Raw genomic sequence first — 12,961 nt, 5'->3', positions numbered from 1 at the left:
CCATTTCTTTTTGTTTCATGTCTCCAGTATCTGTGTACTATTTCTGTTGGCCAAAACATTGATCTTCCCCTCTCTAGGAAGTGCCAGTATTTCCAAACACATTTTCATCCCAATTAAAATGGCAGGTCATGTTTCTAAATTTCACTCAGATCAGCAAATCCAAAAGTCCCCTTTCAACAACAGTGACATGACATTTCACTTTGGCCATTTCCACTTGGTTCTATGAGGTTTTCTCACCTACTCGGAGAATGTCATTTCAGCAAGCAAAATGCAGCTTGAGGAGAAGGGGATTGGAAACAACAGGATTCCTGATCTGCCTCTGAAAAAGGCTCAGGAAATTTTTTTTGATAAAGGGATTCAGAATTGAGGTCTATGAAGCTTGAAGAGCTCAGATGACCAAGATGCTCTCATCAAAGGGATCTCAAGTTCTCAGGCTCTTGAGTCCTTGTCAGCCTGCCAGGTGGACTGCCAAGGGCCAGCCCAGCAGACAAGCTGAGAGAATACTGGGCAGAAACCTAACACAAAAGCAAAGTTGTTTCAGAACCTGCCTGCTTTCTCCTGGGTCCTCACTGAAATCAATATTTTTCTGGGAAATACGATGAGTTCCACAATTTGGCATTTTCCATTCCTTTGGAAAATTCAAGTACATTAAAAACAAAACCCAGAGATTTCTGCGAGGGTCATGGAGGACATGCATGAAAAAAAAACAAAACTGAATGCAGTTATTTTAATATTTCCCGTAAATCCTCAGTATGAAACGTGTCACAGATAGAAGAAATTGTCCATGTAAATTTTATCCAGTCTCTCTAGTCTTTTCTTGTTTTTTCCAAGAATGTGATAAGTTTATTCTTTTTAAATCCTTCTGAGAATGAACGCTGGATCTAAAGCTGTTTGTAGTAACACAGGCTTTGCACACTGAAGTTAGCAGCCGGTTTTATGAGTAGCTTCAAGTGGAATGTGAAGAATGAGTATTGCATGTGATGATGCATCACTGGACTTCATTTTATTTAGTATACTTTATAAACTGACCACCATCCCATTTAGATGGGGAACAAATGAGGTTAGATAGCTCAAAGGTTAGAGGAGATGAAGCCCCCAGTGGGAAGAGAAAGCAGCCTCTCATGGCTCAGAGCACCAGGCTGTGCTAAGGAATGTCTGCAACCCCTTAGCCACCTCCCCAGGAGATCTGCTCCAAGTTCCTGCCAGCAGGAGATAATGGCAGCCCAGCAGAACTTGCTGCAAGCATGTGTTATTTTTTTTCTTTTGTGCTCGGGGGATGAATTAGGAGTGCTACAGCACTGCTGGTAAAATTGTAATAATCTTAGGCATTGCACTTGTGAGTGTGCCCGTGGGGTGTGTGCAGCCTGTAAATAGGGCCAGTTATAAGAGCCATATTGCAGGGCTGCAAAAAGGTTCTGAGGAACCAGAAGTGAAAGCAGCACGAGTGACATTTCTTCAGTAGGATGTATGGCAAGAAGTCAGGACCTTCTCTGGACTCTGAAAACAGAGACTGTGGGGACCAGCAAAGGTCTCTCTTTCTAACCATCTCTTGCCTCCATCTGAGGAAGATCTTATACACAAATCAACTATTATGCTCATGCCTGTCTTTAAAACCAATCAGTTAAACACTTTCCTGCCTCTTTTAAGAGTTTTCAGATTAGTGAAAAATGAAATAATTCACTGTTTCTAAAATCTGACTGTCTCCTCCTTTTGCTCTAAACTCCTTAAGCACTCTTCTTATAATACTGAAGACCAACTCTGTAACCACTGAAATAAAAAATATTTTGCAAGGCTCTGGTATGGCACATTCTGAAACACTTTATGGACTGTCATACAGATGTGTAGCATTCTCAGGGGCAAGGAAACAGTAAACATACAGTACAGTAAGATAGTAATGAAGTAGAACACGCTGCACAAAGAATCCAGAGCTCCCACTCCAACCTTAGCCATAAATTCTCAAAAATTACTTACAGCTTTTCATGTACTTTTGAAAATGTTACCCTGGATTCTCGTATGTCACAGGAAGTTATTTTTTGTACTCTGAAAGAGTACATTGCTTTCAGCTAGAAAACAGAAGTTCCATCAACTTTAAACCTGAATAAGCTCTACATTATTCAGAGGGATTCACAGAGATTCTTCCATCTCCATATTGCATCTTCCACAATGTCAGATTTAAACTTCAGTAATTCATCCATTATAGCTTTAGTTTGTTTTAAAAACACTGGGGAAAAAAAAAATCTAACAAATAAAATAAGCTGTGGCTGGGATTGCGATTCTTCATCTTCATGGTGGACTTTTATCGATATAATGGAGTCTTTATGACATCCTCATGTTCCACAAATATAGAATGGAGATAATGGTTCCTTAATTATGTTTAATGCTTTGACAGCTACAGATGAAAGCCATTACTAGTGCAAGTTAAAGCCAATGAAATGGATGAAAAGACTCCTCCCTACTTTTACAGCTAACGTTTTAAGGAACTGAACAACAGGCTTCAATCAATCAGAGAGCTCGGGTCCTTTATGGAGTATTGTTTCCTTGCTCATGCTTAAAGGTAGCAGGGTTCAGATCACCTACTGGCATTCCCTCCCACCACCCACATCCACATGAGAAATAAAGTCAGTTCCTCTGCATTTAAACAAAAAAATCCTTCTGGTTTAGCAATGCACATTTCTACTTAAGCAATAAACATCTGTCGTCTGCCATTCATTAATATTAATTATAAATGGTCACTAGCTCATGGGATCCAAGTCCACCAGCTGAGATTTTTCCAACTGTGACCTTGCAAGGGTTTGTATAAAAAGTGTTCAGAAGGGTCCTTCGAAGCCTGAAGCCAACAGTAAGTGCAGTTTGCAAAGTATAGCATTTATATCATGCACTTAGAACAAGAGCAGTCAGAAAGGGATATGGAAAGTGGGGGAGGGAGAAAAGGAGAGAATACAGGAGCTAAAACAGGGCTCCTTTAAACACTTAAGTGTTTTAGACCTTTCTGTAGGCTAATGACAGGGAGAGGCATCGTTCATAATGAGACTGGGCCATGCACTAAACATTACTGTAAATGAAAGGTTGCGTGAATTAAAGGTTGTTCATCTCATGTTTCAGGAATGTAGTTGTGTTTCATGTCTGAAGTCTGTTTTCCTTTTAAACGGAGTTCTTCAGATGACAAATGAGAGAGGGAATTTCAGAAAGCAAATGAGCAGAAGTAAATACATGTTTAAGAACAAAGCAGAGACATAACGGTAGTTGTAAATCTTTATGCTGGGGCTACTGTTTGCTATAGATATTGGGGAGGATTAGATTAGATTCAAAATTCAAAAAATTTCATCACTGGGTCATTTTGCTTGTAAACCCCAGAAAAATCCCCAGAGTTAATAATTACATACTAGCCTGCGGATGTTTAGCTTGTGGACCCCTGGTTAATTCTTTTTACAGCCATTTTTTGTTTCAAGGAACTAAATATTGAAAATTTTGGAAATGGTTTCCTTTTTTCTTTCATTAAAAACATGGCCACAAAAATTTTGCATGACAAATGACTGATGTCTTTCTTTCTTCTCATTAATTTCTTGCCACTTAAAAATTAACAAACACAAGTGAAAAATATTTGTTTTCATCTGTCCTTAGAATTAACCTTTTTTTTTTTTTTTTTTAAACTAAATACAGCAATATTCCCCTGATGAACCACATCTTTGTCTACTATCAAATTTTGTATAGGTTCATTGACAGAGTGGTGGTAGCTTTCATCTGTAGTGAATTAGTGTGACAAGAGAGTGGTGAGGTGCTGGAACAGGCCGCCCAGAGAAGCTGTGGATGCTATATCCCTGGAGGTGTTCAAGGCCAGGTTGGATGGGCCCCTGGGCAGCCTGCTGTAGTATTAGATACGGAGGTTAGCAGCCTTGCCTGTGGCAGGGGGGTTGGAGTTTGATGATCGTTGAGGTCCATTCCAACCCAAGTCATTCCGTGATTCTATGATTCTAAGTCCACTGAGCTATATACACAGGAGTAGTTGGTGAGTGCAAATAGGAGCATGGCAGCATGGCAGGCATACCACCAGGAGAGGATACCTAAATTAAACAAAATGGAAGAAAATTTGTTTCAATGCCCTCATTCAGGCCCAAATGAAAATCTGAGCTTGGTAAAGACAGAAGGACACTTTATATTGAATGTGTCAATAGACAGCAATACTTGAAATAGTGCTGTGCAAATGTGCAGTATGTCTTCTGTCTGTGGAAGTCTTACAGAAGGCAATAGGCATGAAAAAAATTTATGGAAATGTTGTGGTAATTTTAGAGATGTAGGGAAGCTTATCAAAGCATTATCTAGTTCTTTACTGGACTCTGTGGCTAGATTGCTATACTTAGACTGTTTCTGATGGATGTTTGTCTAACCTCCTTAAAAATCTTCCATGATGGAGATTCCCACAACCTCTTTCCTGATCTTTACAGTCTCTGATAACAACACTGGATGTTATCTCATTGGGAACAATACAAAGCTCCTTTGGCTCTTTATAATGAAAAGCTATGGCAGCAGATGTTTTCTTTGTCAGAGTTAAGGGGCTGGAGGAGAGCTGGGAAGTGGCAGCCTAAAGGCTACAACAGGTGTCAGAGCTAGGAGGGAGCATGTGCTGAGAGAGACGAGGAGGCTGGAGATGCAGAGACCTGGGTGGGGAAAAGCAAACAGAGCTGCTTGGGTGGGAAGAACAGGCAAATACTCAGTAAGATGAGGAGAAGCAGCAGCCAAAAAAAGTGCTTGTTTTCACTTTGTTACAAAGGAATGTTGAAAAATCTTTTCTTTACAGCTAGATCCAAAGTACCCTGAAGTCAATGGGATTTCGATGGGTCTTGGACAATGCCCCTTAAAAGAATTAGGCAGCTAAAACAGTAGTGAATGAGTGCCATTAGTCTCACAATTTGCTGTGCTATAACAGTATTGCTATACATGGAAGTGTTCCACAGCTCAGGATTTAGATGATTTTACAGTGCTCTCTGTGTCACCATTAAAACTTGAAACATCCACTGCCAGATTTACTCTGTAGATCACATACACCAAATATTTTGCATTCTTGGACTAAATCTGATGGATGTACTAGATCTGATGGACTTGTAAGAACTAATGCTTTCTTGCATTTGTTCTTCTTTCCAGGTCATACAGGCAAAAATGGAGTTGTAGATCCCAGATGACAAGGGCCAAGTGGGCTGTGCTATCAGTAGCCACTTCTCTTCATCTTTACTCTATGGTAATGTTGCCCAAGGACAAGAAAACAGCTTGCTCTGGTCTGCTGGGGAGTAGAGAACAGAAAGTTATCAAGATATGTGGCCATGACGCACAGCCTGCAAGAGGCTGATTTCCTCTTCCAACTACGACAAATAAATCCCACTGCTCCTTACAATGCTAGAAGTTAGGGCAAGGCTTTGGAAGTACTAGCTGTGAGAAGTGGAAAAAAGGGATAAATGAGGACATGCAGGCAGACTAAGGAAATGATGTAGGGTAAGAGAAAAAGATATTCGGTTCTTTTGCATGTGATCTCTGCCCTGCAGCTGGGAGAATACAGTAGGCATGGTTTCCTATTTTCCTCTCCATGGAACACAGTAAAGTGATGCCACCAGATACGAAGGTGCTGTGGATTAGTACAGTACAGCTGTGCAACAAAGGAAGGCCCTTTTGTGTCTGCACTGCATGACTGCTAGTTTGGTTTCAGTCTCTGACCTGCACCAGCTCCCCTTCTCTCCCCACCAGCCAAAGCAGGAGAATAGTCCCAAATAGTCTGGATGCAAACCAAAAGATGCTCCTTGGTCTTGTAGTCAAGGAGAGTGCATCTTTGCATGCTTTTCCTTAGCAGTACAGTCACAGCTATGGACTTCACCTTCCCAGATAATTCTATTCAAGAGGGAAGATACTAGAAAGATGTTCAAAATTTGGTGCTGAATGGGTGGGCACTTTGGAAGGGTGGAGGGAGAGGTATTAGTGATGTTGTGTTTTTCCTACAGAGCTCAGACATCTAAAGGATGTTTGCAAGCCACTTCTGGAGCACAGGGAACCTCCAGAAGGGAAGACTGGAAAGGGAAAAAGATGATTTCTATCCCTTATTTGGTTTAGTGATCTAGGGAGAAGTGCTCCCGCGTCATCCACATTTTATTATAAGAATGAAGTCAGCTTTTTTTACGGATTCACTTACTGCACAGGAAGAGCTGACCATCCACTTCATTCTCTGCTTTGAGATGACCGTCACACTGGATAGCACTGTATGTGCAAAGACTTGCAGCAAGTTTGTGTTGCCTGCTTGCACAGTGTGTATGTCTGTCAGAACTGGGAGGTACGGTAAGAATTTGATATTCACCGTAACACAAAGTAAGCACGCTTATTGCAAAATGGTACACTTTTACTATTAATTTGTTTGGATTTTAAGGTCTTAGTTTGCAGTTACATAATATGACATTCAAAAATGCCTAACTTCAATTATATTTTGAAAGTGCTTCGACTAAATTTTAAAATGGGTTTTCCCTGCCTTTCCAGCCCTTAAATTCTTGAGCTGTACATACTTGCTTACTAGCTATTTTGGATTCACAAACCTCTCTGACTCATACTGATCCTCTTTTTCCCTTCTTAACCATTCTCTCCCAAGATCTCTTTTCTGAATGGTGACCATTTGTGCAGGCCAATGGTGGTGGTCAGCTTTGTGCTGTCCGTGTCCTGCCTTGCTCAAGGTATTTCCAGAAAGCCATTTCCCTTGATGTTGCAACTAAGGAATTCCCAGTCGCAACAGCCCTGGTGTAGGGGGCTGGAAATGTGTTAAAGTTAAAGAGTCAAAACCCCTGCGAGGAAAGGAAATGAGAGGTCCTCTTGGCAGAAACAAACAGAAAATAAACAATTGAACTCAATTCCTCAATTATAGTAAGTCAGGCTCGCAAAGGCCAGAGTTATGACCCACTGGCGTATGCAGAATGTAAACACAGGGATGCAGTAATTAGCTTTGTGTTCATCTTGAAGCTTCAGAAGTCCTGTGACCCACCATGGAGTAAGGTCATTAACCACAACCACACGAGTGACCTTCACACAGGACACCCCATCTCTCACAGTTAGTCTAGAGAACAGTGCACTTGTGATGTCTCTCTGGCTCACATGCGCCAATCCTTTTGTTTTAAATACCACCAAGCTATACAAAGGAGAGAGGATCTGACTTTCAGGATGAGCTGTGATTGAAATATCTTATTTTCCCGTGCAGTTATGTTTAAGAAGTTAGCAGGTAAGATCCACATCATTCACCCTGGACTGTCCTTAGCAGTCATTGTGAAAAGGGAGCTCCCTCTGGAGAAAAAAATCATTTTGCTCTTTTTAGAATCCATCTAATGGCACATGAATCCCCCTCCCCAAGAGCAGTATTCCAGTATCCCACCTTTGATATGATACATCAAGGACCTTCTTAGACATAGGCAACTAATTTTTAGCAGGGGCTCAGTGATGACTCCCATCTTGTCATGCCTTTTATGAATTCTCAGAAGGCAAAACCCTTGTTGTAAAAATCAAGTGCACATCAACTTCAAATTGTCCAGTATGAAAGAAAAAAAAAAATTCTACAAAATGAGTAAGCAACTACTCCAGAGTCCAGAATTTTCAGGAAGAAATTGATACTACTGCAGGAACAAACACATTGCTATGGCACATATTTATGTAAATGGGTACAAAGGGGTTTCTTTGTATTGTAGAGATTACAAAACCTTGATTTTATGGGACATGGTTCAAAACTCGTGCAAAGTGTGAAACTCTACTAATGGCTTCCTTCCCTACTCTACTTCCCTGTACATCTTAAAATTCTAATACAAATTACACACTTTCTCTTATCTTAATAGAGGCTCTCTTTCTCTTTCTCTGTGCTGCCTGGGACACCTCATCTGGCCATTAATGAAACTGATGCACCTTGAAAAGACGTTAAATGAAGATTTTGTTGCTATTGTTAGAGATGCTAAAAGCGCCTTCTGTGTTCCTTTGTTACATGAATCCACGTGGCATCAGAGTGTTTACACTAGGGTGGGTAACTCAGTGAGTTTAAGTTAACTGAATACAAATCAAGTAGTTTATTGTGTAATACCGGGGTTGCTCCAAAAGTAATGCCTCCTATGTTACTATGTTGGTCCATTACATCAGAAGCAGATGCTGGTGCTATGGCAGTAAAAGCTGAAACTTCCCACCAATATTCCGTTACTTTTTATTGCTGTGTGACAGATGGCAGCAGAAGGGCAATCTGACAGAATAGTGTCTGTCCTGGAAATGTGTATGAAGCAAAGGTGTGGAATTGGAATTCCTCTGTGCAGAAAAAATGGCACCCGCTGACATTTACTTATGCTTGCTGAATGTTTCTGGAGACCAAATGGTGGATGTGAACACAGCAAGGCAGTGGGTGATGTGTTTCAGCAGTGGCAACACTGACATTAAAGACAAGCCATGTTTTGGATGGTCATGCACAGCTGTCAGACTATGAAATGAAGAATGTCTTTATCCACAGATTGTTGGTTTACAACAGGAAACTGCATACAGAGCTGAAGATCAGCAACTTTGTGTTGGAAATGATGGTGGCAATGCTGAAATATCATAAAGTTTGCACAAGGTGGATCTCTTGAATTCTCACACAGGAACGAAAAGAACAACATAAGCAAGTTTGTCAGGATCTATTGAATCAATATGAGGCTGATCCAGTTTCTTGAATCACATCACTACCATTTATGAGATGTGGTATCACCACCAAAAGCTAGAGTCAAAATGACAGTACATGAAGTGACAACACATGAATTTCCCATTAAAGAAAAAGCTCAAGATGCAGCCCTAAGTGGGTAAAGTGATGAGCACTATCTTTTAGGATAGGAAAGTAGTGATCCTTCCAGATTTCCTAGAAACTGAACAAACCATTAACTCCGACCACGGCATCACAACCCTGACTAAGTTGAAGACTTGAACTTTGAGTCAGACTAGAGAAGAAGATAACCTTCCTCTTGCAACAATATAATGCCAGGCCCCGAGCCAGTTTGCTGTGGAGCAAATTGTCAGTCTTGGTTGGACTGTCTTATCATACCCATAGTATAGTCCAGATTTGGCTCCTTCTGAATTCCATCTGCTTGGACCAATGAAAGATGGACTGTGTGGGTAGCATTTTCCTAGCAATGACACCATCACAGCACCTGTGAAACATTGGGTCACCTCCACTGGTGCAGATTTTTACAAGTGCAGCGTGCAGGATTTTGTTCATGCTGCAAAAATGCATAGCTAATGGTGGTGATAATGCTGAAAATTAACTTTTTGTAGCTGTCATGGTTTTATGAGAGAATTTGATAATATTGATAATATTAAGAGAAATTTTTCTATCAAGTAGTGTTATTGTGCTCTTTGTATTGGTTGCAGTTATCATAGAAATTAATAGGAAGCATTACTTTCACTGTGACCTATCTATTAACCTTGTTAGAATAAAGTTACATTTTTTTCAGCTGAAGTAAAATCTTGACAAATGCCTTGGGGTTTTTAGCTAACAGGTGATTTTGCATATTTAATGGATGCCTGACAGGACTCCTGCATACCACAGTCATCTGAAGACGTGCACTCAAAACTCTAGCTTCTTCTCCCAGTAAAACTCAATTTACTAGACAGAGAAAGGAAAGAAAAAAAAAAAGAGTTATACTGGATCACACCAGCTTTAATGGCATACTAGCAAGCAGATGGAAACAAAAAGCCATCTTTATTTGTCTTATCTTGTTCTGTGTAACTATTCCAGAAATATGCACTTGCCTCTCTGAGATAGCAGCAACTGAAATGACTAACATCCTGTCTCCGATTTCAACTTCTTGAGCAAAGTCACTGAGGGATCTGTGACGAGCATACCCCGTCATGATGTGGTCTTTGCCCTTACTCCCTCGGCCACAGACATATAGTCAACATGGAAATGGCAAAGACTGACTGAACTAACTTTGTCTTCTAACTTGTTTGATTGCAGATGACAGATTGCAGCACTGTTGGCTCTTGCTAGGTCTGCTGCTAGACTTAGTCAATGCACTGGAAGCGAGTCTCCAAAGCAATCCCCAAGTGGCAGTGTAAAGTTGTACAATGCAAATAGCATTTTCAATATTTCACACAGAATCACAGAATCACAGAATCACCCGGGTTGGAAGGGACCCCAAGGATCATGTAGTTCCAACCCCCCTGCCTGGCAGGGCCACCAAACATACACATTCAGATCAGGTTGCCCAGGACCCCGCCCAACCTGGCCTTGAACACGTCCAAGGACGGGGCATCCACAACCTCCCTGGGCAGCCCGTTCCAGGGCCTAACCACTCTCCCTGTAAAGAACTTCCCCCTAACATCCAACCTAAATCTTCCCTCCCTCAACTTAAAACCATTTCCCCTAGTCCTGCTATTGTCAGCCCTTTTGAAGAGTTTACTCCCCTCCTGGGTGTAGGTTCCCTTCAGGTATTGATAGGCTGCAATGAGGTCACCCCGCAGCCTTCTCTTCTCCAGGCTGAACAAGCCCAACTCCCTCAGCCTGTCCTCATAGGGGAGGTGCTCCAGCCCCCTGATCATCTTAGTCGCCCTCCTCTGGACCCTTTCCAAAATCTCAATGTCTTTCTTGTACTGAGGGCTCCACACCTGGACACAGTACTCCAGGTGGGGCCTCACAAGAGCCGAGTAGAGAGGGACAATCACCTCCCTGTCCCTGCTGACCACCCCTCTCCTGATGGAGCCCAGGATACCATTTGCCTTTCGAGCTGCCAGAGTGCACTGCTGGCTCATATTCAGTCTCTCGTCCATCAGGACCCCCAGGTCCTTCTCTGCCGAGCTGCTCTCAAGCATCACTCCTCCCAGCCTGTACAGGTGCCTGGGGTTCTTCCGGCCCAAATGCAAAACCTTGCACTTTGCCGTGTTGAACCTCATTAGGTTCACCCGAGCCCAGCCCTCCAGCCTGTCGAGGTCCCTCTGAATGGCATCCCTTCCTTCCACCGTATCAACCGCACCACTCAGCTTGGTGTCGTCAGCAAACTTGCTGAGGGTGCACTCAATTGCCTCATCGATGTCATTAATAAAGATGTTAAAGAGCACCGGTCCCAAGACAGACCCTTGGGGGACACCACTTGTTACCGGCCTCCACCTGGACATAGAGCCATTGACCACCACCCTCTGTCTGTGGCCTTTCAACCAATTGCTTATCCATCGGGTCGTCCACCCATCAAATCCACTTCCCACCAATTTGGAGATGAGGATGTGGTGGGGGACCATGTCAAAGGCCTTGCTCAGGTCCAGGTAAATGACATCGGTCGCCTTCCCTTCGTCCACCAATGCTGTCACTCCATCATAGAAGGCCACAAGATTAGTTAGGCATGACCTTCCTTTGGTGAAGCTGTGCTGGCTGTCTCGGATCACATGCGCATTCTTTATGTGATCGAGCATGTGGTCCAGAAGGATCTGTTCCATGATCTTCCCAGGCACGGAGGTGAGACTCACCGGCCTGTAGTTCCCTGGGTCCTCCCTGCTCCCCTTCTTGCATATGGGAGTGACGTGACCCTTCCTCCAGTCATCTGGGACCTCACCTGACAGCCACAACTTCTCAAATATGATGGAGAGCGGCTCGGCAACCACCTCAGCCAGCCCCTTCAATTTCTTAACAATAAGTCCAAATGTATTTACTTTCCCTTTCCTGTCCAAAAGAGTTTTTGTTGTTAACTCCCTTTCATCTCATTGACTGGCCTATCTAGCCGTAAGAACAGAGCTTGCTTTAGCTTTTGGTACAAGCATTCTCTTGTTTGCAGGGGAACAAAAAATTTCTCTTGGAGTAATAAGGGACAGTGGCAGTAAGGAAGATAAGTTGCCTGGAGATTAAGTTGGAAAGCCTTATTTCCCTATCCCAGTAGGAACGTAAGGAAACTCTGAGCCTAATGCATCCCTTCAACCTATTTTAACCTAATATTTCATGTGTGAATTTCCTCAGTTTTATTAAGGATTACCTTTTATTTCATTTTAAATAAACTCATCTCTCTTTGAAGGTGTACAAAAATGAATTGGACAGACATTTGTGGGTAATATTACAGAGGATTGTACAGTGGTGTCTTTCAGAACATTAAAAAAATCCTCTCAGCTATACACATGCAAATCCCAAAGGCGTAAGCAGTATTGGAACATAGTTGTTGGAATGTAGGTTACATCTGACTGCATAAAGTTCAAAGGAATTGTCTACTGAGTGTGAAACAGACTAGAATATACTCTGTGACTTGCTCAAAAGAGAAGAATAATGGTTTTATGCACATTGCAGGAAAAATAAAGATTTTAAAGGAATTCTTGTGGTGTGCAGTATTTTTCAAATTTGGCTTGGCTCAGATCCTGTTAAATAAGGATTGACAGTAAAATAGGTGAGGAGTTTCATTTAAAGTACGTATGAAATACAGACAATTCTCAAAGAGAAAAAATCCAATCAGAGAATGCTGTCAAATTACCAAAAACAAATACATGGCATCATTATCACCTTAAAGAAAACCAACAGTTTTTAGACTCAAAATTGAAGTTCAGAACTATATTTTCAGCTCTGACATATTGTATTGTAACTATTGTAGAAAAAAATACTCTTTTCTTCCAGTTTCAGTGAAGTAACAGGTTTGTGCTTCAAGCTGTGCCACCGTGCAGTAGCAAAAGCGATAATATTCATGGACATATTGAATATATAGTCTAAACAGGAAGAAGTCTGTACATAGCTTGTCTTGGCTGCTCCCCTGAGGCAGACACACTGCTCTACCTTGCATCCCCAACATAGGAAAGAAGTGAAGTTTTTGGAGAGGGTCCAGAAGAGGGCCACAGGAATGATCGAGGGCTGGAGCACCTCTCCTATGAAGACAGGATGAAGAAACTGGGCTTGTTCAGCCTGGAGAAGAGAAGGCTGCGGGGAGACCTCATTGCAGCCTTCCAATATTTAGAGAGAGTTTATAAACATGAGGGAAAT

General features: G+C 42.0%; 1 protein-coding gene across 2 annotated transcripts in view; it reads right to left on the bottom strand.

The window, feature by feature from the left end:
- The window catches only part of RSPO3 (R-spondin 3), a 91,870-nt gene that overhangs the window by 39,485 nt on the left and 39,424 nt on the right, over positions 1–12,961 (bottom strand). The gene's annotated exons all lie outside the window — the stretch shown is intronic.

Source organism: Lagopus leucura, unplaced genomic scaffold, assembly GCF_019238085.1.
Source record: "Lagopus leucura isolate 7727_CA_CO unplaced genomic scaffold, USGS_WTPT01 Super-Scaffold_73, whole genome shotgun sequence".
Lineage (NCBI taxonomy): Eukaryota > Metazoa > Chordata > Aves > Galliformes > Phasianidae > Lagopus > Lagopus leucura.
Note: the sequence above shows the minus strand (reverse complement) of the source record. Positions and strands in the feature narration are given on the sequence as shown.